Genomic DNA, 27,387 nt, shown 5'->3' on the forward strand with positions numbered 1-27,387 from the left:
AGATTTCCATGCTTTCAGTCAGTAAGCAGAACACCACTGTCACCTTTCTCAGTTTCTCTTGCAATGACTACTGCAGGGCACAGGCCAACCAGAGGCTTTTACATCCCATTGTTTTCAGGACGTCACACAGCAGGAGCTACATGGGTAAAGGCCACCACCAGGGCCAAGAGACACGGACGGGGCCTTGCACACTTGAGTTGTGTCCAGCTGAGGTGCCAAGAAGTCATAGCCTCTGTGCATGGGTGCTGGCCAATGCGTTTGGTGGGCTGGCCCCAAGCACTACAACACCTGATGTCCAGCTTAACAGGGGCCTGCATCCCACCTAAACTTTGGTGGGAGTTTTGGAAGCCAGAAGAAAGAGACAGCTGTTTCCCCTCCCCTCAAAACCCCATCATGTTGCATACAATGAGCACAGACATCTATGACAAGCTGCTGAAGGTTTACACAACATTTGGGGTTTTCCCACCTTACATATAGAGACAACATCTATATCACATGACTTCACTGAACCAAGGTCATTCATTCATTTCCCAACAGCAAGTTAAACTCAGCTGAAGATGATGTTCTGGTGAATTAAGACCAAAAAAAAAAAAAAAGTGTGGTTTAGCCATAGTCCATTCATGACACGCTCCTGAAGCTGAGTGGGAACAAAACAGAGCCTATAAGATATAGGGTAAGATCTGCAGGTTCTAGGGCATGGGTGAGACCCTTCTCACTCTACAAGTCAAAACACAGTACCCCCAAACACCACCACTCCATTTTCTTATCTCCCTATAAACAGTATAGAAATGAAAATATGATGGTAGCTGATAATCTGCACTGCAAATAAACCTTTTAGAAAACAAACAAATAAAACAGATCAACTGTTTTCTAGGTGCTACGTATCCATATCTCAAGATAGTTCCAGGAAATAAGGGACCAAGGGAAGGATGAACCAGAGGAACTTAGCTCCTGGAACAGATCAGGGTGGGCTACAGGATCAGAACAAAGCAGCTAATGAATGGGAGTGGAAAAATGGGAGTAAACTCCTCGTGTAATACCAACACATGCCTGTATACAGCTTGCTACTTGGTTGCAAGGTTTTGCTTTAAACTAATGGTTTATACTGAAGAAATCACAGAGTGCATACAGTTATTCTGGGTATGTACTGTGTAACTAATTGCTTCCAGTATTGGATAAACACTTCTAGATGCACAGAAGAGATGGCTCTTGCTCCTTACCTTGTTTTTCTTAATTTTTATTATCAGCTAACTAGTAAGAAAGAACATTAAGTAGTAGCAACAGTAAAGTGCTTTCCCGCAACAGTATTCTGAAGATGACACACTCGTAAACAGTTCCATCAAGTGGGGAACAATAATGCAATTTGGCAGAAAGAATCTTAGAAGCCAAGTTACACAGAGAAATTATTGTTAAAATTACATTAATCAAAACCAGTTAGGAAAAGATGAGAGGAAGACTCTGGCAGAACATGTCTGGGATGTTACCAATTAAACTTGTTTTTCTTCCTAAAAGGCAATAGCATTCTTTTTAATTAGCCTCTGTCATTGTAATTCTAACAGTAACCCACAGCGCAATTACTATTTGAGCTACTTGAAAATTTAAAGCATGCACCCAGTTTCTTTTAAAGACTCCTACGTGGACAAGCAGTGTGGCTGCGTAGGGATGAATGAACAATTTACTTTGTCATTTCTGAAGCTAATTTACAGCACAACATCTATTTGCTATAAACACACACAAAACTCACATGCTGAGAAGTCGTTCTAGGAATAGCCTAAAGCTATCTACACCATAAGTCACCTAGCTAGGGGTCAGAAATAAATAGAAAGATGTATCTTCCCAGGTTTAGCATTCATGTTCTCTGTGAAGCAGCACAGCGGTGTTTACGAACCAGCGGAGAGCTCTACACACACTGTGGCATTAGATGAGCTCACACCAGCAAAGGCACACACTGATACAGCTCCTATTGCTGTTGATGCCGTTGGCACTGAAAAAGTTAATGCCTGTAGGTTGCAATGCTAACCCCAGCTTGGCTAATCCTCTGGCATTATTACACTTTGCAACAGGAATGCTCAGCTGAAACGAGATTAGACATCTTAATGGCATTAATGAAAATCTGACCTATAAAAACTGCTTAAGAACACAAACACTGCATTTTTCAAGTTCTCTGGCTAAAACACTGAGATTCTCCTTTGCTCTACTGATGCAAGTTCCGAACCAGAAGTACAAGACTTCAAACCTTCAAGAAAAATCTGCAATTCTGACAAAGAAGGCTCATTAATAAGTTACATTTTGTCTCACTGAACTATAGAACAAACTAGATTCCAGTCTTCATAGCTCTTTGCCTCTTCCACCAACAAGGAGGCATCGCTTTATTTGTACTCACTGTGGTATGGGCTGTAGGACACAGGGAGTTGGCGAGAACAGGCAAGGTGACAGTTTGATAAGCGTTGATCTATACAGCATGTGAAAATCTCCAGTCACAGCTGATAAGACCTGCTGTAGAAACACATTAAAGCAATTATACACTAAAGTTGTGAAATACACCTGTTCTGGTTGATAATTCCTTTTATACCCTCATTCTGGCCTACCCTCTAGGTCAACAAGGAAATCTGCAGTGTTTTCAAGTTTCTTCTTTTCTATGGAAGTAAGTCATTGCTAAAAAGGTTACAGAAAACAGAACGCATGGCACAATGATGTGTCTACTCCCCAGCTTTTTCAGTGCTTTTCCTGCAGGCATCCATACAATTAATCCCTTCTCCTTTGAAAAGGTGATCCTCTGAAACCCATTAAGTATCTAAATACGGCTTTTAAAATCAGCTCTACAATGCAAACGCTCATGGTGGCAGCTTTTGGCTAATTCTTATACTAGGGCAAATTTCCACGTGGTCACTCTTACTTTCCTTCTGTCATTACAGAAGGACAAGACGAACCAAGAACATGAGTAAGAAGAAATGGCAGACACCTCTTTTGCCTTGACAAAATATATCCCCTTCCCTCCAACCAGCGAGATGCCACCTTCCTGCACTCCCAATACAAAGTACAAGACAAAAGTAAAACAAGTAGTACGAGATATAAGGAAGCACATCAGAGGACTGAGAGAAGGATTCAACAGTTCCACAGATGAGAAAGTATCCGCAGTGACACTAAGTAGGGTATGAGAGAACCACCCTCAGGCTGCAGGACACAAGCCAAACTTTAACCACCAGGAATTCAGAGGAAAAATTCTCTAGGTAATGATACCTGTAATTATTTAACAGGATTTTACACCTTGCTCTGAAGCATCTGGTAAAGCATAGCTCTGGGTGGAGTAACTACCTTGACCAACTTGTTCTAAAAGGGTGGGCATATTAGGCTTTCTCCCTACAAATCAGTAGCATGTTACATACAGCACAGGCTATACCAACCATGCTTTACAGCTTTGCATATTCTAGTCATGTGTCGTTTCCATTACACTTTAGTAGGTACGTTAAAGCGTCCCAGCTCTTCTACAGAATACAGTTTTAAAATAGCCCAGCATAAGACTTGTGGTATGCTGGCAAACACTACGTGTTGGCAGCCAGTCTAACATCACTGCTGGCAAAAACAGGACACCTGTTGTCAGTATTCTATCAAACACGATCGTTTTAACACTGGGAACGGTTGGAATGGTTTCATAAAAACCTGTTTGATGTTAAATTAGCATCCCAGCCAACCAGCAACTGAATTAAATCTTCAAAGTGTCAATTGACTAACTTGGTGCAGACATGAAAAATTTAGATAGTCTTAACAGGGATACGTTTCACCTTTAACTAGAAACATTTACTTGTAAAAAAGGCATATGCTGAAAGCAACATTTGAAGACACCCAAATGCTGCAAACAGGTATTTCTAGTGAAAGCCCCAATGAATGAAAGGGAATCACTAGGAAAGCCTGCTGGAGCAGTCAGAAGAACATTAAAAAAGCCATGTCAGAGATTGAAGTCACAGCCCCAAAGCTCCTGTTACTAATCTGGGCATCAATTAACAAACAAGAGGAGTGGAACAGCCGGAATCCCAACAGCTAGGCTGGTTCTGCCCTTTCGTGCTCTCCTAGAGTGCTTTTTTCTATTTCCTTTTGGATACTAGCGCCATGACTGTTTGTCTGTACGAGTCAGCACGATGGTAGTTCAAGAGCAACTTCCAGCTAAAGCCAAAGAAAATGAGTATGTGAGATGCTCTGGAGAACAGGCACACTTGGCAGAAGTGCCTTGCATCGGCTACTGCAGCGAGAGGACGTTTGGAGGAACGTGGCTCAGGCAGAGCAGCAACATCCTGGGCACCACACTTTCCATTGCAAGGGACGCCAAAGAAAGCACCATTTATTTATAAGGCTACCCAGTTAGAGATGTCCCCCAATGCCAGCACCTAGAGAACCTGCCTCTTCCAGTACGTACATTGCTGCAAAACCACCTAATGCACTGCTTCCAGAAAGAACCTAAGAAAGGAAACTTCTGATTCAACTGCAGAGACTGCAAAATACATCACCACTGATGTCATCGTGATCCGTCAGTTATGTGGAACTGCCCAAGACTGCCAATTCTTTCTTAGCATTAGAGTTATATTAAACGAACTCAAAGCCTGTTTTTTATAGGAACTATACTTAAACCCCAAGACTCAGCTCAGACCGAGGATGCAATGAGGTACTCTTGAAAATTAAACCCTTAATGTAAGGAACCTCTCTCATAAAAACAGAACGGTTTTGGAAACGCATAAAAAGAAGAGCAGCAGAAAGAAAAAGCTTCACTATTCATCTTCCCAACCAAATGAAGGCCTCGATAGCATGCCCTTGGTATAGCACCTAGTATTTGATGGGAACTATCACGTTATGTGGCAGTATCAGTTTCAGTTCCTCCAGGCACTGGATGTCACAGGCTAACGCTCTTACTGCCATCAGCCTGAGCTGGTACTCTGCGGATAATGGCTTGCAGAAGCAGACTCAGGTAGTGAGGTGTAACCCAGTAATGAGTTCACTCATCTCCACATTTAGGTTGGCACGGTAAAAGCTAAAATCAGCGCCTTGGAAAGAGCTCAAGAGGAAATACCGTGCAGAAGGGTAAGAGATCTAGAACACAGCAGAAACAGATGGGCACCCAGCACAAAATAAATACAAAAGGAAATTGCTTTCCCGTGCTTTTATTTCATCTCCTTTGTTGTTATGATTTCAGTAGCACCTTCAGGCTCCAGCAGAGATCAAGGTCTCATTTCGTTAAGCACTGTATAGACATGCAGGGTAAAATCCAGGCTCCAGCATCAAATGAAATACAGTTTTATTATTTATGTAACAGAATTTCTTCCAGAGCAAGAGGCCATCCATGCCCTAAGGTGTTTTTAATTTAAATAAGCAAGACCAGTAAAAGGGAGAAGAGAAGAAGGAGCAGCAGTCAGAGATAAAGTTCAAAAGTCATGGAGCAGACAGAGCTCAGCACGTGGGGTAACAGAACCAGAACTTCAAGCCCTGTTTCAGGTGCTACAGCCCAGCATGATACAACAGAAATCCTGCTAGGCTACATGATACCAGCTATAGATAAGATGGGGACAAAACCCTCCCCTTCTTAAGCTAGTACTTTATTTCCAAGACAAATGGCATAAACAGTGTTCTCAAAACAAGAATGAAATTACTACAACTCTGCTCTGCTATGCTCATGAAGGCAGCATTAAAGGACAGAGGACACTCTGTCTTTGCACTTTGGGGACTTGCCAGCTCCCTATCTGGAGCTTGATGACCTGCTATGGAAGTATATACATTCAGGAACAAGGCAGGGTGATCATCAAGGAAAAATACACCACTGTTTATTTTGGATAGGGAAGATCAACATGATTTTCATGCACTTTCATGTGTATTCACGATCCCAAAGTAAAGAGTCTCTTGATCTAAGAACCTGGAATGTAAACACAATCACAGCTGTTTAATGTAGGTGAAAGGAAAGGAAGGGCTGAAAGATGCTCAAACTCTTTTTTTGCAGGCAGCGTTCCCAAGCACCTGGTTTAATTCTGGTTTCATTTACACCAGTGAAATAATGCAGCAGTTGACGTTTGCATCTAAAGCAATGCAAGCTTGTGTTCAGGATGTGGATTACAAGATTCCTTTGGAAAACTGTGCAAGTTTTATCAGTGTAGACAAGGAGATGCTGCTCTAGTCTGAGCTTAATCTGGAGATCTTTATAAATTAAACACCATACCCTAGCTTTGTTATAAGAAATCCCATCTTTGCACGTGAATTTTCCACTCCACTGGCTGACCTCACTCTAAAAAAAACAGTTCCCCATGTTCTTCTGCCTTTGGTTTGATACTTGCTTACAGATGAAGGGACCTTTCTTGACCTGAACGGCTGAGGCAGGACAACAACTGCTCCACCAGAACCATGCCAGGTCTATTCCAGGGCAACTGCAATCAGAACTTGTTACCAGTCCTGTAGATTATGCAAATAACCAAAGTAAATAATGGGTCTACAGAAACCAGACAAGCAATGTAGCTGTCTTCTGACACCACAGATGGAGCCTGAGCACACCTGAAGCAACACAAGAGTGACAAAGGGGCAGCTAACGTGAAAGGAACACAAACTGTATCTTTACCCTGATACCCTAAAATCAATGAGAATATGCTGGAATTGAGCCCATTCTACAAATACAGCCCTAGGTACACAGGTATCTACGCTGATGCCTATCAAATGCTTGCAATTTTGCTGTCATCCCTACTAGGATCTGTAGTGGGCACCCTCACTGCAGCCAAGTCTCACCTGCCTCTAGAAGACCAGGTCAGGACTCAGCAACCCACAGCCCTGCAGGGAGGGAAGCAAACGTGCCAGTTCTGGCCAAGTATCAGGGACAGCGCTGAACGTGGGGTCCCATAACACTGGGTCTGCTACACCCGACAGCCCCTATGTGTCTCCCCACTGTGCCAAAGGCCCTGATGATGTGGCTGACCACCACAGGCATAAGGAAGGGGCCTGGATGAGATGCAAGTTTGCCAAACTGGGTCCAGAGGTGATGCAGCTCCCCATCAGAAATCAAAATCCCTCACATTGAATCACATCTCCCAGCTTCTCTCAAAACAGGGAGCCAGGTCTGTGCCTCAGTCACCTGCCCTGAACCACTGAACAGAAGTCTTAAGCTGAGCAAGCCACCAGGATTGTAGTGGTATTCTTTTGGATAGCATTACTTTAGCCTGTATGACCCGCTGATAGGGCAGCGTGAGCACGCTGCCTGGTGCCCACGTCTCAGTGCCACGACAGCGATTTTGCTCAGGCGACGGGAACTCCGACTTTCAGCCCTGAAGCCCCCTCCGTTCAGTCCTCAGACTGCTTGGGAAGATGAAAAGCCCTGCAGATGTATCATCTCTAACTTTTCTTACAGCTGATGACTCTATCAAAGCCAACAGCAGTGCTTGCCAAGTAGAAAAAACCACCATATGGAAGTGAATAGACTACAATAAGGAAAATGAAGACTCAGGGAAGGGGGGACACAAGTTAGTAGTAGCGCAATATAAGTGGAAAGAGACTGGGGATATTTCTCTCACACCAACAGACTTCAGTTAGTACTGCTCCCTTTGAGCAAAGGTTCAGTTCTGTATATATCAGATTTATCATTAGGCATTTCTTATGTAATGATGAGCTTTTTAAGTAAATAAATTCATTTAACAAGTAACATTATGCCTCTTTGTAGTTTGCTTTTTGCACACTATTGCCTGTTGACATTATCCCTTTAATTCCTATGTTTAAAAACTTTTTACGAGGACAAATACTATAAGACTGAACCTAGTTTTACATTTGTGGTGTGAAAGCGAAGGAGAGAAAGGTTTCAGTGACATACTTTGCTGTACTTCTTTCTTTAGATGTATTATGAATAACCAATCCCTTAAACAATTTCTCAGACATTATGTTCAAATTCTTCACACACTCAAGGGCAAACTATGGCCCAGGTTACCCAAGTTGCTATGGATTTAGACAAACCTGCTGGGGTGCACAGAGTTGTACCACATGCCCACAGCACGATTACTCTCACGATACATTTCTTTGCTTTGTAATGCTCTCAAATATTTCCAGTAAAGCATATGCTCCATTTCACAAGAACAGCTACAGTAACGTATACATAACACCGAATGGAAGTACTGAAGATAACCTTCCTAATGTCAGGATACACACATTCTACAGATGGATGTTTGACAAAAGGGCTGGTCAGCACATCTTTGTGTTGCCCATAATTTAAAAAACACGCTGAAAGTAGCAAGAGTACCCATGACAATCCATGACGCTGATTTATGTCTTCATCTTCTGGCAATCTTCACATAAACCTAGAGTGAAGAGAACTCCTAGAAACACGGCCACCCACTTTGTTTCAAACCAAAAAATTATTCAAAAAGTCACTCTTCTCCACTGTGCCCTGCATTTGTTTCCCTTCCCAGTTCCACTGTCAACTTTTTCCACACAAGGCGGAATCAGAGGAGTAGACTGAACTCCTAGCCATTTCCTTGAGCCCAATCCACTGTCCAGTTCTGCCAAAGCTGACCACATTGCCACCATCCTTGGCATTTGGAACTCAGCCCAATTTCAGAGTTGGAGTCATCCTTCCTACATGTACACCGCTGCATGTAACATCCTTTTTCTTCCACGGTTTTGGAAGTTCAATCTTGCCCTTTGCCCATCATGAAGTGCTAGACTTGACAAGCTCAAGTATTTAAGCCTCTTTCCTCCTATTTCTATATAAATGGACAACTCTTCTGTTGCATTAATGCCCTCTTCAACCTATTTTATTTGCATCCCCTCCCCTTCCCCTCAGCCGAATCCTCTAATTAACATCCCCAACCTCTAGTCCATACTTCAGTCTTCAACCTTGTCCAATTCTCATCTCTTCCTCCTCTCGAAAATTAAGGTGTATAGAAAATGTAAATGGTTTTAGAATATGTGTACAGTATGCGCAATGCTTCCTCCCTCCCAGTCCCTTTTTGCTGAGTAACTTTAATTTTGAATAAGGAATTTAAGGACACAACACATCTCACAGGAATTATGATTATTAATACTACACTGGTTTTACACTTAAATATCGCTGACTTGATCAGAGGTGTTCTTGATTAATTTACTAGCATAAGCAGAGATGGAGGATATTAAAAGTACAAGGTCTCATTTTCTTCCCACATAGGGGCCTGCTCTTTAGCAATGAGAATTACTGGCACAGGAACCTCCCCCAGCCATACCGTTAACTCACTCGTTGCAACAGACCGGTCACACCTCTGCAGACTGATGCCAAGGAGTGCTAACAGACCAAAGAATCATTTGGAAGAGCGTTAGATGGCCAACAGCATGCCAGGGACAATACCTATAATATAACTGTACAGATGATTGAGTTCCCATCTCTTGAGAAAAATTCTATCATGCTTTACCTAGAGGTACACCTAAGGATTTCAGTGATTTTTCTCCTGCTACCTTGTGTAAGTACAGTACCCATGCAAAATAACAGAGGTAATACCCACTCTGGACTAACAGCTCAGCCACTGCTCTCATAAACAGTATATAATGTATATATATAAACCTACATATAGGATATGATAAAGATTCTGTACCTTAAAAAGTCATAATAAGAGCTAGACTCATTCACTGCATTTGATATTTTTTCAGATAAATATTGCACTTGGAAGACAACAGTTCTAAAGAACTAAGAGCTGCACACGTCTAGGGAGATTAAAGCTATTAAATATACCAAAGCTATTAAATGTACCCAAGCATACACTGCCCAGCGATGTGCTCGTCTGTGCTCTATAATAAGGCAGCTAACCGACTGCTCGGGACGAGCTTTAACTGCTTGCATGGGACTCAGCTGATACGGATACACTGATGTTGGAGCCAGCTTTTTGTGCTTCTCTGCACAAAAGGTGGTATCTATGCAGATACAGAGTATGTAAAAAACCTTGGAACGCCTCGCCTGCTACACCAGGTAACCAGTGACTGAAAACATGCACGGTTCACTTCTAAAGTACCCTCAGAGCATGTGTTTAGGACAGGACTCGAGCAAACTTTTGCACTTCTCTCCTCCATCCCCAAACTATTAATACCAACAGTCAGATGCTGAAGGACAAAATAACAGAATTTGGCTTCAGTCAGACTGGTGAAAATCTGGAGCAACTCAGCTGAGGCCAGCGTAACTGAGATCAGAATTTGGCCCCGGCTCAACAAACAGAGCCAAATTCATTACCACACTCTTTCCCTACATGTCTGCATACTAAAGAGCACGTTTTTGGTTTTGTTGTTTTTTTATTTATTCTTGTGTGCACATTTCAGCCAGTCTAAAAGTACATTCTGTAATTGTGACAAAAATGCCAACTGACGTAAAGAAGTTCCACAGATTTAATAATATTTTGCTTGGAAATGTGTGCAGAAATGCATGCATTTTCAGTGTGCCTTGACTCTGAGCTGTAGGAAACACCTTTCTGAGAAAGAAGAGGGAACTTTTCTTCCACGCAGAAAGCTTCAGCAAAGACCTCAGCAATGACGATTGTTTTTATCAACTTGGACACGTGCTTCAGTGTCTGGGTGAAGACAATTTAGTCAAGATGGACAAATGGAAAGCATACAGAAAGATGAGAAGGTTTTGGTCACAATATATGAGAACTTCCTGACATCTTTTATCGTTATCCAGTAAATATTGTGCTAGGTCCCAGACTACTGAGTGTCAAAGCCCTGAATGAAATGAAGTAGTTATCTGTCTTACTCTGATCTTCTTTCAAGAGCAAAAGTGAAAGACTTGCCAAGTTCCCTCCCCTCACGCTCCACTAATCAGTCTTTGTCTGGATTCACAAACATGGGCTATAAAAAAAACCTGGGCACAGCTTTGGATCCCAATGAAGCAAGGGAAAGGGGCCACGCTCTATGAGTGTACCAGACAGAGTGCAAAAAGCAATGGTGGAAGGAGGAAAGATGATAATCCCCATTCCTTAGCATCACCCATCCTGGTACAGTGTCATGATCGGATTCTGACCGTCCTGTCAAGTGCTAAGGCAGATCTGAGATAGCTGCTGCTGTCTGAATCAGGAATGTCTAAAATCAGAGTCCAGTTCTCAGAGCCAACATACAGTTTCTCAGCAGCAACAGCATCATTCAGTTTGCCTCTCCAAGAACGAGAGAGGTCATCTATTTCATTTTCTCACGTGGTGTAACGAATTCTGGAGGGGGTGACTGGAGCCTAAAGGAATGTCAGCTGAGGAAGCATTCTGGGAAACCTTCGTAAGAATCAGATTTATAGTCAGTCTCTCTCTTGCTTTATTCCTTCAGTTTTTCCCCATTACCTCAAGGTTTCAAGCTTCTTATGCATATGGGACCTGTGCTGCAGGAAATTCATCTCTCCTCTCCATACCAATGTCCCTGCAGAAGCTGCCAGCTACTCCCCCCCTCCTATGCATCTTCACGTTCCTCCTTTCCCATCATCAGCTCCCAGTCTGGACTTGCTAAGCTGCTCAAATGGAAACAGAAGGCATCCAGATCTGACCAAGAAGGGAACCCCAACTATGCCAGAGCAGCAGGGAGCACTGGCAGACTGCCAGTTTTGATGTGTGGAGGAAACGAGTGGCAGAAGCACCAAGCCCTCTACCACTCCTTAGTCCCAGCAGCTGCAGAAGGAGACGGACAACCTGCAGCAGCAACCTCTAACTTCTCCTCTGGCTCAAAGACGTGATCTGCTGCTCAGTGCAGTTCCTGGATCTCCTACCCCTGAAGCAAGCCCCGTTGCCCTACCTGAGACCATTAGCACAGCTCACATTCACACTGAAGTGCATTTACACAGCTGTGGCTGCAACATCAGCACTAGCAACTTTTTCACTTTAAGGCTGTTCCTCACTGCCAGATGTTGCCAAAGTGGCTTTGGAATAAATTAAGTATGGGCTTAATAAAGCCTATTTATGCTGTCTCATTTAGCACAGCTCATGTTTATGGGGATTTATTAGGCACTTAGCTGCAAGAAAGAGGAAAATATTTGCTTGTAGTTTCAGTTGCTCCGTATGGCCTCTGAAAGCACACAAATATTTTCCAGTAAACAAAGAACTGGTTCAAACTGTTGCCCATTGAAAACAAGACTGAACATAAACATTTGATTCATAAGCCTTTTTTTTTTTTTTCCAAAAATTGGAAGGGGTCCAGCTTTCTTTTTCCTGTAATGTGACCAGAGTCTTCAATTCGGATGTGTATGAAGGGCAGTGACTCCTTCTCTTCAGTCTTCAAGGAGCAAATGACTTAACAGGATTGTTAGCAGCCAGCCTAATGCTATGATCTCAGAAGTACAACAAGCACAGTCATCATTTTGATCCTTGCTACTACACCAGCTTCATTAAAGTCTGAACCAGAGAGTTCTTGTACGTCAGCATCTTCCAGACTGAATCCAGGTGTAGATTTATTGGCAAGTGATTTGCCTTTGTAGGTCAAATTTATACACACATGCACCCACGTGAACAGGACCCAAGGAACTCTCAGTAGCAGAGAACAACTGGAAACCGTAAAACCAAGCAAGAACTGAATAACTGAGCCGTTGTGTCACACTAATGACTAGGCTAAACAGGCAGAAGTCACAGTTGAGGAAACTATGCCCACTTGTATCAAGAACAACCTGTCTCGTTATTGTTAAGGCTCCTCATTTCTTTGATCAACTGTGACCACAGTAGTTGACTCATCAATTGCTATGGCTTCCAGTTTTCAAGTTGTCCAAAAGCTTTTTAGCACTTTGTCAGCTGGACTGATTTCTCCTATTATTCAAATAAATTCCTAATGGTTCTTGCTTTGTAATGAATTCACATTTGTTTCCTTCTAACTAGAAAACAGCCACACCACAAGCCAAGATGTCCAGCTACTTGTAGGCTGGCATGCTGAATGGTGCTTTCTCACCAGAGAGACAGAACTTGTGGAATTGAACTGGTATATACAGGTATTCATGATGGACTGTACCTTCTCCCCCACTTTCTGTATTTTTTTTTTTATAGGCATCCATCTCAACATGCCTTAAATCTTTCATTTAATACCACTGAAACTAGTGGAAAAAAAAGTTCAGGAAGTCAGACTCCATTGACACTGTTTAATAACCATCTACTTATTTGGGGAGGAATTTCAGTAAGAATCACATGCTAATATACAAACTGAGAGAAGTCTGAAGTGTTAAACTTTATAACAAAGTGGATAGTCTCCGTATACCTAGCAGGTCACAGTACGATACACAGAATTCCTGAACATGGATATACAAGAAAGTGACTTGATCATGGGCAATGAGGAAAAAAATATTTAAGAGGGCAAACCCCGCAGAATACCCTTACTTTCAATAGCTACAGTCAAACACACAATTGTTCTCTTCCCAGCCATTTATTTTATTATGGCTTACACAATATTTAGAAAGCCATATATAAACACAGGCACTAGTGCCTGTTGAACAGGCTCAGATGTCCCCTAGGAATGGATTTCTGTATCTGCTTGCTCTTAATACCACATGGCATCTGTCCAAAACTGTGTACTGGGAAGAATGTGTACGTTTTTGCATCTCTAATAATTGTGAAAAGTTTTCTAGATGTTAAAATTCCATTTCTAAACTATTTTAATCAATTGCTTCCATTAGTATTTTTCTGGTTCATTTCATTTTTAATAAAGAAATTTTATATTTCATGAAAACCTTGCTCATCCCATAATTAAAGCAAGCTCCCTCTTCCTCTTCTCCCAGATGTTTTCCAATGAGAAACAGGGTTTTTAAATTGATTTGTGTGAAAGAGTTGTCCATTACAAATGATCAAAACCAGCTTCTGGATCCAGAGCAAAAAAAAGCATTTATTTTTTTTTTTTAAACAAAAGAATCTTCCCCCACTCCAAAGGAAAATTTCAAAACTCATTGCAGCAATAATATCATAATGCTGAATGGAGATAGAGATCCTATTTCTCTAGAAATACTTTTCTCAGGGGAGGGGATGTTTAGAACAAAATGAGAAATTATATTTAGAAAGAAAACAATGAAATTCCACAACACAACTTCCCACTCGCTTCCATTTAAAACACAAAAGGCAAGTTTCTTTTATATAGTGCTATTTTCTGTTGAGAAATACTGTTTAAGGAAACAAGATTAGCTTCCCACTATGTGACATACATTTAACATTTTCAATACAGAAAACAAGAGTGGCTTAAACATGACCTGCCTGATGAGTAATACAATTGTCCCTGTTCAGAGCTTCTTTAAGCCCAATTTCTTCCCACATCTGCTGATTAGTCAGGCAGCATCGTTACTGGGGAAGCAGAATGGCATCAAGAGACTGTAGGGACTTGCACCTCAATACATCAGGAGTCATAGCACCTTTCACTTCTAAACTGCATCCATCAAAATATCAGTGTCATACACTCATCTGGATTTCTCACAGGAACACTATTACCAGTAATATTTAAACGTGTCCTTGGGTTGTTGTATTATTATTAAGCCTGACCCTCAGCTTCATAGTTTATAAGCCATACAAAGCATTTATTACACATCAGTTTATTAATATAAGACTTTTCACATCATCCTTGGCACTATGTCAAGATTAAACATTGCAGACAAACATGAAAGGAGAAGACTGGGATGTGGAGCTCATGGTTGGCACAACCCCATTGTTTTGGGCATTGCCTTTGATTTTAGGGGACCATCACCATAAGGAAGATTCACTCAGTTATTTGTTTCTTCCCCTCCAGAGATTATGACAAATTGGGATCTTTACACCACGGACTATGAATCATAGAAGGCTATGCTACATTCTGGGAAGTCCTTTATCTCATATGAACGCAGATAAAATATTTGAATCCTGCTGTGAAAGGAGGGAAAAGCGTCCCCTTGCTGCACTACAAATCTTGTGATTTCATTTGGGGAGCTTGTGATCAGTTCTCAGTCTTGTGATTACCAAAAAGTTCCAGCTTCCACTTTAGAATGAGAGTCTAGTTTTGCTGTTTTCATAGAGAACAACATAATCCTGCGATACCTTTAAATCCCATATGGTTCAAAAACTAAGCCACAGGATGCAACATTTAACACTTTGTGGGAAAAAAAAAAAAAACTTTTCACTGTACTTTGGAACTGAAACATCATCTTTCCTGTTTTATGGGAAAAAATTAAAAAGTTAAGTTTAGATTTCCTTCAAAATGTTAAGGTATCATAGTACCAAGAAACTGTAACTTTTAGAATACACATTCCTTTATTTAAAAAGATCCACAGATTAATAGGACACACTGATGTGTCACGTGGCATTTCCTTCCCTTTTCTGATGCTTCAAACTTAAATCTTCACTATAAACTATACTTAGAGCTATCAGAATGGACTTATTCTTACTCAAGCAAGTGCATCACTGTGCACTTTACTGACTAGCAATAGCAGGAGCAGCCTTGAATGGCATAATGCTTTGGGCTTCCTCTGCTTTGAGAGCAAATAGAATTGGAAATTCTCTTCTCATTTACAGCCACGGTTTTGAAGATCCAATTTTCTCCCAAATATAATTAAAAAAAATAATTTGGAACCCTTACTTGAGATATATTTACCTTAATACCATTCTCTCTACAGGACTTCAGCAAAAGGGACCAGAGCCTTAGAGTTATCTTACATTCCAAACTGCCACTGTTTAAGGCTTAGATGGCAGAGAGAGAATTCTTCCTTCACTTCAAAAAAAAGTTATTTAGGATTCAGTTTAGTAATCAAAGTTGTACATGGAGACTGTTATAAAACCCTAGTAATAATGATTTAAAAAAAATTTTTTAAAACTGTATCATACTAGACTCGGGGCAGGAGGGGGATTGAAGTTCTGAACAGGTCCAGATAAGACTAGAATTCCAGGCCTGATGAAAGTACATACACGAGGGAAATTAGATATTAGACACTCGCAGTGAGGAGTCCGGTCTCTAAGCTTGCTCAGTGCATGACTCAGTCAAATGTTGTACAAAACTGTCAGCTTTATACTGCACAGATCAGTTAAAACTCTTTATGCTTATAATAATAGTCTGTGTACATCTATGTCACGACATTCTTTCTAAAGTGCTTTTGCAAGCCTTCCCCATGCAGGGATTATTCTTCTACCTTTAAAGCAATACAGAGCAGATCATTAACACAGAACAAAAATCCTCTATGGCAGCTTTTACAAGAAAAAGCAAAAAATACTCAAATCAACTGAAAACATAGAGGGGAATTAAAAATGGTATTATACAAACAACAATCAGGCCAGGGCTCTGGGACTAGATGGAGAGAGCTCCAAGCCTTCATTCAACTCCTTATCTGCTGATCTCATCATTGCAATTCCTCCCAAGATAGGCTCAAGATATTGCCTTAAAAAAAAAAAAAAAGGCAATAATGAGGTCATAGCCAAAATGCATGCTTGTTTCAAAACTCTTAATACAGCCTTTACATAAACAGTTCCTGTAGAGACTACTGGAAATTCCACTTTTACAACCAGAAAGGAAATGTCAATATTGGACTCTCCAATACCGCATCCAGCAGCTTTCAACATCCTCAAAATGTTTTCCCTGACTTCTCAGGACAGAACCATCTTTCTTTCCACATCCTATAGTAAGTGGGAAGTCAACTGAATGAAAATTGAGGTGGCCAGAATAACTCACTCCACCTCCTCAAGAGCAAGTACACTCATTTCAGGATGAAGGAAGCTCTAAGTTAAAGTCTGCTTTCACAATGACCTATGAGTGGCAAGCAGGCCCCTTAGACATGAAGGAAGAGGACAAAAGTAAAGGAGGGTTCAGAAAAGTATCATTATCACCTTAAAAGTAGCCCCAAGCTGTCTTTAAAGAGATACAGCTGTGGTGAAAGGTGAGGAGGTGAACAGCTTCCATACTCCAAACAATGATATGGTCATTTTCTTCTTTTCTCTTGCTCAGGGCCTAGTATGAAAGGAATGCAGCTGTCTGACATCTAAACAGTCTTGTTTGGTTTTGCACCACAAAATTTGCCTTTTAAGTTCCTATACCTCTTTTTGTGCTAGACTACTGTCCAGAGTAGCATGCAGAGTAACATACTGTCCAGAGCTGGACTGAAACCTCAGCCAACTCCTTCTTTGCAACTATTCTGAGATGCGATGCAACAGCAGAGAGCACTCTAGCCCTACAGGCTACGTTAAACATTCCCAAATCACCATCAGGATCTTTCTTGTGCCATCTGCAAGCCTTCCTCCAAGTTCCACATTGCTAGATGTGCATCTCGAAGGAGAAGGTTTCAACCATCTCTAGTGGAATTAATAGGGGAAACGAGATTCTCATTTCACACAAGCCATCTCCAAAGCTCTAGTCTGCCAAAAGCACTGGCCTTCTTGTTCCTGGAAAGAGGGGACAAGCAAGTTGAATATCCTGGGAAGATGGTGACAGCCTGATAATACCCACCTTAGAAATCTGAGAGGTTGAACCTAGCAGCCATGACAAGACCCAACACTTTCCTGCATCAAACCTGGCTGTCACTTGAGGCCTGGGGAAGTGCTTTTATATTAATTACAGAGTAAATTCATAACAAGAAGCCGAATGGTTGCCTTTTCAGCACTGTTCCAATTCACCTTCAGGTAGAATTGTCCAGCTTAGTTCTGGTGAAGAAATTTTTTATGAATAAGAAAGATTAAAAAACCATCTGCTTATGGGTTCTGTGACTTCCAGCCAGATTACTGGAAAATAAAACACACACCCCTCCCAAGGGCCAGCAGTCCTTCCCAGAGAACATCAGTTTTCTTGTCAAACTTATTCAAAGCATGTAACAGGCTTTGGATTTGGTTCAGTTTTTTGTTCAGGTCAACAGAACCTTAAAAAACGAGAGCTCAGATTCAAGCCATGGTTCCACAGACATTGCCACTGCACCCTCCCTCCACCACAGCTGGCCCCTCCACTTTCCCAGTTCTGCTGCCATGTCCATGGTCCATCCAGATGAACTAGATGAGGGGAATCCACAAGCATTAGATAGGTCAGCATCAGCATGAAGTGCTCCCATTTCCCAAGCTGCTCAGCTACACAAGCCAGCCTGAACAGGACAGCCATAGCAGGCACTCAGCATCCACAAGAAAACAACTCAGTAGGACCCCACGCCCTAAATAAGGGAGATATTTTGAGGACTATTTTGAAGAATATGAATTTATCAACTGGCAAGGGCTTGTGCACTACATACCTAATGTATGTTTAAAAAGAAAAAAAAAAAACACCATCTGTCCCCAATTTTGTGGGTCCCATTGTTTACCCAGGTCAGGTACAAGCAGGACCTGCATCCCGAAGCCCCCAGGAACAGGCGAGCACAGCACAGGAACACCCAGCCCCTGGCTGTTGTACCACTATCAACAGGAGGCTTTTTTCTGCTCCTCTTCACAACTTCTTTCTATGCAAGGGCAACATTTGAAACTGCATCCTCAGGCCAGCTTCACATATCAGAAAACTACTGTCCTCACTTTGGCCCTCACTTTGTTTCTGCTACTCCAATATTTTTTACTCCCCTTTACCAAACTCTGTGCCCAGAGATTTCAAGTCCTCCCTCTGAGCTAGAGCCAAAGGAACCATCTGCCAGCATGAGCATGCACGCGGCAACAACAGACGATGCTGCAGCCGCTCTACTTCACCCTTTAAAACATGTTCTCTGGGTGGTTGCTGTTACTAAAACTATTCCCAATCATGGGGCTCTGCTCACAACTTTTTTTTTTTTTTTTAAAAAAAAAGAGGAAGAGAAAGTTGTGCTTAGACTGCAATTTAACTGCTACAGAGGTTATGGACCCTGTCAATACTAAAGCAAGCAAGGCCTATCTTTCTAAACCTTTTACTTAGCATTAATTTCCTCATAGTCTGACTATTGGCAGATCAAGAGAGAAACAAAGAGTTTAACTTCTTAAGTTTAAAGGGGCATGAATATTTCTTACCGTCCTGTGCTTTCCTGTCTTTCTCCTTTTTGTTTAGCCCCGTATCTGCAGCTGAGCCTGGCCTGAATCATCCTTCCTTTCTCTGCCCCCATTCCCTCTCACAGCTACTCCTGCATAAAGCAGATTTCTCCTGAATACGTTCTGTTAATCTGACAGCTCAGCAGGGGCTAACCCCATCACTTCCTGCCTAAGGATAAATATCTGCCACGGTATAAAAACTGAACAGAGACAGAAGGGATGCTCTAGGTCTGTAACAGCTACCTTTGCAGTACTGGGGTGGTAGGGAAGCAGGAGAGTAGAAAATACATCTAAAAATCATCTTTACCACCAAAACGGTAGCTCTGTGGTATGTGCAAGAGGTCAATCATGACTACCTGGTCCCCTGGAGAGTACCAGAACTGCTCAAGGTGGTGTGCCGCTTGAGACCAGTGTAATCTTCACTATTTAGCTCTTTCAACATTTTTCTTATTAGCCATTATTACTCTAATTCACATATTCAATACAGCATCCAACCAGCTATCACTGAACCTACATTCAATGTCATACATAACCTCTTCTGCCCTACATATAACGCCCACTTCCAAGACTAGCAGAAGAGGTTCATGGCCTCATTTCTTCCTTACCTTCCACTCTTGATGCATCTTCCAGGAGGTGAGTTTACAAAGGGTGAAAGCAGGAAGCAAGAAGAGGACACAGTATTTTCACAAAACACAAGGGTCAGGGCTTAGCCCCAGCATGTTCATGACCCATGTCACATCAGACATACCACACAGTTCACACTTGCATTCAATCTCTTAAAACTGTCAGCCTGAGGCCGTCCAAAGGAAACAAAAGGAAACACAGGGTTACTATGCTTAGAGTGATCACACTTTAAGGTGAATCATAGCTTGACACATGATTTGGGAACAACAGGAACGGATACTGTTAAAAATATTTAAAGAAAACAATTGATAGCTCTCAACACCTTCCCTTCTGGGAAGCTGTCTGCATTTGCTGCAAATCCTTCTGCTTTTTCATTCCCCTAGCAGGTAAGGGGAACCCTTATGCTCCAGGGGCATACCCATACCACTGGCTAAGCAACAAGGAGCTAACAACCCCAAATGACAGTGATACCTGGAATAGGCACCCCATCAAGAAACCTAGGAGGTGATTACTGCTCATGCCTTTGAGCAAACACACAGCGGTTCCAGTCTCAATTGAAAGAGCAGGAAGAGAAGTCAACTGCTTGGGTCCACTTGGAGCAACTGGCTAGTCACGGGGTACCCAAAGTTTCTGGGCTTGCTGTGACTTCAGCTTTTTCCCCTCATACTCTGTTCTGGTTCCCAAAACCACACAGATGCTGAGAAACAGCTGGCCTGGCCTAAGGAGACACAGGAGTTAACAGCAGTAAACAGAACAATAGCCACAGACAGTGGTGGGCCTGTCATTTACAAGCAAACCCTGAAACCCATCAAAACATGCCTTCACACACAGATAAGGTGTTACTGGGGGAAGCTGAGCAGAGGTTTAGGAGCTGGGGGACATCTAGTCCCTACCACAGCAGCCTCCAGCGGGCCCTGCCAGCCCACAGGGACAGCCTGAGACCATGTCTCAAAACATGCATTTGTAAAGGCCACACAGCACGGAGGACTGTGCCAGCTTCAAGTCTGGTTTGAGGACTGAGGAATCCAATGCTTTGTTCCTCTTACCTGGCTTCAGTGTCTCCTTTTCTAAGGTCACATCCTAAAGGGAACAGTCAGCATCTCCCTTTGCTAGAAAAAGATGCTCTGAGTCTACTTCCACTTGCCTGGTTGTTATTCCAAGGCAGCCTACTGTGAAATCGTATCACGTAGAAAAATAGAGCCTCTGAGCTGGGCATCTGAGATAACACTGGCTACAGGGGAATTGTACACGGATACATCTCAATAGCAAGCTGATGATTTTGCTATGGCAGTCAGGCTGGACATGGCCATTTGAAGGAGAGTACAGTCCTATCTTGGGTTCAAGTTCTTTCCCACCCCCTGGTACTCCAAGACACCACCAAATATTGTGTAATGCAGCAGCTTCCCACAGAAATCAGGCAACTTCTGCCTATGGATTCCTGTATTGGTTACGGAAGCAGTTGGATTTGTTTAAAATCTCTGCATAACTGCCATGCTGTTATGTTACTGATTGCAAATATAAAAATACAGCAAGGGCCTATATTGGTTTATCGTGAAGTTAGTTTGGCTGGGAAGTTCACATTGCACATCTTCATCTTGGAAGAGCTCGTGTGCCTTTGCTACTCAAGAAAGATGGCATAACAATAGCCTCGAGTCCACAGAAACACTGTTTTAACATTCAGTACCATCCGATACTTTTAAGATCTCTCATTTTAGGATTACACCAGGTTTGGGAAGTAAGACAAAATAGACATTCAACGGGACAGCCTCTTCCCTCTGCCACTCAGCCCACTGCATCCAACAACACAGCCCTGGAAAGACGCTGCTTGGAGGGGGAAAGAGTCTAGTTTGGAAGAAAGATCTAAGCCAGTCTCCTATACTTACGCACTTCCAGACTCTGGAAAAGCTTATTTTTAGATCCCGGCTTCGTAACCTGGTCCTAGGTATGCATCTAGTTTAATCAAGTCCATCTCACCTCTTGGGAAATTCTGACAACCTCAAGGAGTTAACTGCCAGGAACAACTTCTTGATATCCATGCTTCATTTTCCATTGCTTAATTTAACTGATTCCTCCAGGTTATAGCCTTGATCTTGGCTGCTCCTTGATCAATCCTTTTCCTCTATCTGGATGCTAACACCTTTCAGAGAGTCTATAAACAGCTATTAAACATTTCACAATCTCCCTGATCAGATCAGGGCAGGATCCTAGCTTTGTCTGTTTCATTACCTGCTAAGAAGACAAGCAAGGTAGTAGGCATCGAGGCTCTCTGGGGAATTAGAAGTACATACATAGTCAAGACATGGGAATAGAGAATAAAGAACGTGGCAGAAAGACCGGATTTGTGTAAGGTAGCACTTCTACTTGTGAGCTATTTTGCCATTTTGCTTCACTAGTTTCCTAAATTAGAAGAAGCTAGAAAGGTAACTTGCTAAATTTTAGAATTAGCCAAGAATCAAAGAAAGAATAAAGAGGGGCAAAGGGCACAATACACAACCTATTACTACAAGCAATTAGAGAGACTTTGCATTTTGAAGTGCTTTGCACACCAGTTCAGTAGAGCAAGCCCTACTTATCTGTGGCTACAAAGGCTCTGCACGCTGCAGCAGTCTGAACAGCAGCCAGCCACGATGCAGACTCACACATGGAGCTGCCTTTTGGCACAGTTAAGCATTTCTCTCCCCCCTGAACTGCACTAGGCAGGGTAACCCCAGGGAAGTTGCACACGCAACAGGAAGAACAGAAAGTCATCTGCTTCCTCCCTTAATGTGCTCTCATATCACTTTTATCATCTTTACTTTCCTCATCTGACACATACATCTCACTTTGGCTAGAAGTAAAGAAATTGAACGGAGCACTGAAGCAAGCCTCATGACAACCGCAAATAGATCAAAATAACCAAGCAGAAACCAGGAGCTAAACAATTTGACCTTAACAGTATTTGCTTCAGAAGAGTGACATAACACAGACAGACCCCCAAAGCAACAGGTTAAGCAAACACTGGGTGTGATTTCTCAGCTGTTGGTTACATGTCAGCATTTGAATTAATTTGCCTGACAAAAGCCACTTTATATACAATAGCAATCGAGCAAGGTCACAGCGACATCTGGCCCTCTCGGAGGGGCTGGTTGCTCCTCCAGCCGCATTGCTCACCACACTACACACACCAGCTTTGGTCTCAGGCACTCACATAATCAGCTGAGATATTCTAAGCTGCAGGGCTTCACATAGAAGCAGAATCTGGCCTCAGACTTAAAAATATACCTGCCGCTGACTGAACGCTAGGATCAAAGGCAAGGAGCACTGCTGGAGCCTATGCTAATCACTGGAAGCTGGAGCATGCAGCCACACACCTCAGCCAAAATTCAGCAGGGTTACAACTCTGTAAGTGTTGTCACAAGTTAAATAACACACAGCACAACATAACAAGAACCTTCCTGGTTCACCTCCTAGCACAAACATTCCTTCAGAGCTTGAGATGAACACGAAACCACAATGCACTGAAGGAGCACTGTGGCCATCTCTTTCTGCAGGGCTGAGTTTTCATCAAGTAGAATGAGGGAAGGAGGTTTCTGAGCCAGGACACCCCACAGTCACAAGGACATCAGGGTGGCTGCATACCTGAGCAGGGGCAGGACTAGTTATGCAATTTCATTCTGCTGCTGGTGATTGTAACGTTAAAAACTTGAGAGCAGACCTTTATGCAGATGAACAAGTGCTTTAATTGCTTCTAACCTCATCTGTACCATACTTTCTCCTATTAGCTTTTACCACCTTCTGGTTGCTTATTAATACCTCAGTTTAATTCTAAAGATTAAAAGTTTTGACCTTTGTGTCATAGACAGAGGTACTTTCCTACTGCGCTGACACAAAGCCGTTCTTGCAGCATGTTTTCCCATATCTGCCCATCTCAGAAGCGGCAGAACCTCTCAGGCTCTGGGAAAACCAACATCCAACAGGAGATCAACGGGAGAATTACCAGAAAATCTACATGGGAAAGATGTTTGTATGGGAGAAGAGCGGCCACTAATCACAGCTATTACAGCACTAAAAGCTATCAGTACAAGTACACGTGTAATGGAACAAAGTGTTCTTGTACAGTGCACCGTACAGTAAGATACCAAGGCCTGATCTGACCCAGTTCCCAGAAGTTGTACCTTCTTAATAAGCGTTACAGACTTCACTGCAATTACTCACACAGACAAGTGTATCCACGGGCAAGTCCTGATGCAGTAACCTCTATAGTTAAGACTGCAGTTCTGGTTGTGTGTGTAGTCAACATTATTCAGGATGACTCAGGTCACTCTAAACGTAAGGTAACCATTTTGTCTCACAGCTTAAGAGGTTTTAAAACTATGTAGAATGGTCTCATCATGTACTGCTTTGCATCTTACTACTCTACCATGTATTGCTAAGCAGGACTGTTAGGTAATCTGCCATACATAGAGCACGCTACACCACCGTACATAAGTACTCAACTCTAATTCCAGCAGCAGCTTACTATGTAGCTCCTGATGCAGGCAATAAATGACCATGTCCTTTATGCAACGTGTTCTTCACAGCCCGTAGAATGTGAAGAATAATCAATGACAGATGCTACCAAGTAAGTTACCAGCCCATGATCCCAAATAGCGCCAATTTTGAAGTTGCCAGAGAAGCTTCTGGCGTTCGGCACTCAGATGGCCACTAGAAAAACATCCCTCTATCATTTGACATCAGGTGCTTTCATTAATTTCATAGACTCCACCACAAGAACTTGCCTTTAAAAAAAAAAAAATAACAACAACTCTTTGCCTGGAATAAAACACCATACATTTTCAAGATGAGGTGAAGTGTCAGAATTACCACTTCATGTGCCACTGAGTTACACAAACACTGTCTTAAACTGCCTTTGTTGCTGAGGACAGTCCTGCCCTTTGTGCCTGATGTCTCCCTCCCACCCACCCCCAAAGGGCTTTTTTAGCCTAATTCATTCAGTAGTAATCAGATTTACACTCAGGCCCTACAGACTGTCACTTCGGCACAACCCAGCAAGAGCGAGCTGTAGAAGAGCAGGTATTCCTTGGCTTAGTTTTGCTGATCAAAAAAACAACAACAACAAAGCATTCTTTCAGAGCTGCTGGGGTGAACTGTAACTTGCTGTTACAGTCTAGCAAGCTCCTCTGAGAAAGCCTGGCTCCCACTCAAGACAACACAATTCTTCCAATCCCAGGTTAAACAACCTCCAAGTTACGTGTTGTCATTTTATTCCTCAAGTAAATCTCAAGTACAACCTACCCAACTCCATAAAAAATTTGTTCCCATATTGATCTCAGCTCAGTCTTCCATTATTTGAAACAGGCCTGTACATCCTAGCAAAGAATTCAGTAGCACTTAGTGATACAAAGGGTTGCACCTAATGGATTACAATCCAATTCTGTTAACAAATCTCCGCAGACACACTAGAAATAGCATAGATAACAGCCAAGGAGAGAAAGAGAGAGCCAGCTTGGGGGAAGGTCTTGCTGGACTTTGCCACAATAGCAGGATACTTCCCCATTTTATTTGGGGAAAAAGACAGAAGATATTTGATTATAAATAAGGTATTTGTATATACGTATAGAAGACCAAGTGCACTGGAAGACAGACCACGCTCGGAGGTACTCCTCCACCTGCAGATCTGTACACAGAAACTCAGGTGACAAATGTGCCAGCTCCAATGGTCCAGACTGCAACAGTTTGTGCTATCCCCTTCCTGATCTCCTGATCTGAAAGAGCAGCTTTCTTGGACTATCTCGTCAAGATGTTGTTGTCTTGCGTTATACACAGCCCAAGTAAACTAATATGGGTATCTGATGTTTTACTGACAGTGCCATAACAAGGAGGAATCAGAAAATCTCATCTCTGGTGGTACAAAGTCAACAGATCAAGGGCAATTCTTAACTGCTTTCGCCTTTCCTTAAGAGATCTCTGCTCTTGCTTGTCCAAGCCACTTAATCATACTCTGTGAGCAACAGTCTTTAGAGATCAGCACGTAAAGGGCCAGGTACAGCATGCACGCAGCAAATGGGTACAGGAAAGGCAGGCTAGGAACAACAACAATAAAAAAAGACAAGACAAAACAAGCACCCTACACCAATCATCTTCTAGTCCATGCTTTCGTGAGGATCTTTGTTACTTGATAGTAAGTGCTAAATCTTTTGAACAAACAGTTTCTAGCCTGAGGAGACCACAGACTGTTTGCTGCCCTTTATTTGTTCACAGATGGCATTATTTCCTCTCCACAGCTGAGTGGCAATGTTTTTTAAAAAATGATTTACCAGAACGGAGGGCTGCAAATACTTGTCTGGGCACAAATGGCTTTGTTTGCCTGAGAGGGAAGATGTTTATATGAATAACAATCACTCCTCTACAGGCATCATGGAGACAACACATTCACAAAAGTGCAGCTGAGGTTCCACAGCAGTTCACGAGCAAGCATGAGCACAGGCAGCTCACCGGCCTCCAGTGATGTGAGTTGCACACCTTCTCAGGGTGCATTTCCACCCAGAAGCTGGCATTCCCAGGCCTGCAGAGAAGTGGCCCACCACCATCCATCTGTCCTACTGTTGTCGCCATTACATTAATCATGGTTTGTTTCTTACTTAGTTTACCTCATATTTATGTGTTACTAGAAGACAGAAGTGTTCTGTTTGGGAAAATGACTCCTGTACATAGTTTGTAGACTCGTGGTTGGACATAACACACTATAAGGAAAGCGGATCCAAAGGTCATGGTTCCTAAAAGAACTCACCTCCATCACCACAGGAGTTGCAATTTGGCAATACAGGCTGGGCTTTTATGATGGCATCTTTTGCAGTCCTGCACAGGGTCCCCTACCTCCTTCCTACAACAGCTTCCCAGCTCCGGAGACACGTGCCACGTGCTCTCACTGCCAACATCTTGCACAATCATCTTGCAAGTCTTTAAGGCAGACTCTGCTGCCTATTCTGGGCTCCTGGAGAGGAAGGGAAAGTGAATGCTCCTGTTTTAGTTTCAGATTATTTAAAACACATGACGACAGACGCTCTGAGTAGGAAGGGCCTTTGGCTGCTTCTGCGGCACAAGTACACGCAGATGCACACGCACAGCTCCAGAAGATGGGGAGCAGAGTCAGCACATTTTCTTGCACAGCCAAGTGACCCTGCTGAAGCCCTGCTGAATGGTGACACATGACAAGTCTCCTAGCTCTAGGTGCCACATTCCTCCCATAAATGCCACACAAGAAAACCATGGAAACAGCCACATATTAACACACAAGTAACCAAGGAGGGAGGGAGCCTTCAGTACATCTCCGTGTCACAATTACTGCCACATACTGGACACAATTTGTCCAGTATGACTGGAAATGAGCAAACAAATCCAGTCATACAGCAAAGAGCTATACCACATCCTATCAAGTAAGTGTCACACTTCAGTGTGCCACTGTATTAGAAAGGATTTCCCACAGCTTGGGGATACTGCCTAAGCCTATAATCACCTCTCAACTCATTAGTCACCACTGAGAGTACAGTTATCAGTCTCAGCACAGAATGAGGTTGAAGTTCAGAGCAGGAACAGGAATTGCTGGAAACCAGCATTTTTGAAAAAGTCTCAGAGCTACACTGAGATACTCCTGCTGAAATAGGTGTCCACTGGCAACAAGCATGGATGAGAAGATGCATCTTCACAGGCCATGGTCTGATCTCTACCACATGCTCCTAATTTAGGAGCAGTTATAACTGTTCCTCATTGCCTGCACAGATAGCCAGGCATATCCAAATATTATTTCAAAGTTCTTAAATCTGAACCTTAGCACAGGCTGGATCAGCCTGTGCATACACAATTAGCCCTCACCAGTGACTCAACGAAGACCTAATGTGTA

General features: G+C 42.6%; 1 protein-coding gene across 1 annotated transcript in view; it reads right to left on the reverse strand.

Moving 5' to 3' along the window:
- Positions 1–27,387, reverse strand: part of SLC41A3 (solute carrier family 41 member 3) — a 120,741-nt gene that overhangs the window by 88,441 nt on the left and 4,913 nt on the right. Inside the window, exon 3 of the mRNA XM_040569156.1 lies at positions 2,384–2,496. The gene's annotated coding sequence lies outside the window, so the exon portion shown is untranslated. The remainder of the gene's footprint in view (positions 1–2,383; positions 2,497–27,387) is intronic.

Source organism: Cygnus olor, chromosome 10 (assembly GCF_009769625.2).
Source record: "Cygnus olor isolate bCygOlo1 chromosome 10, bCygOlo1.pri.v2, whole genome shotgun sequence".
Lineage (NCBI taxonomy): Eukaryota > Metazoa > Chordata > Aves > Anseriformes > Anatidae > Cygnus > Cygnus olor.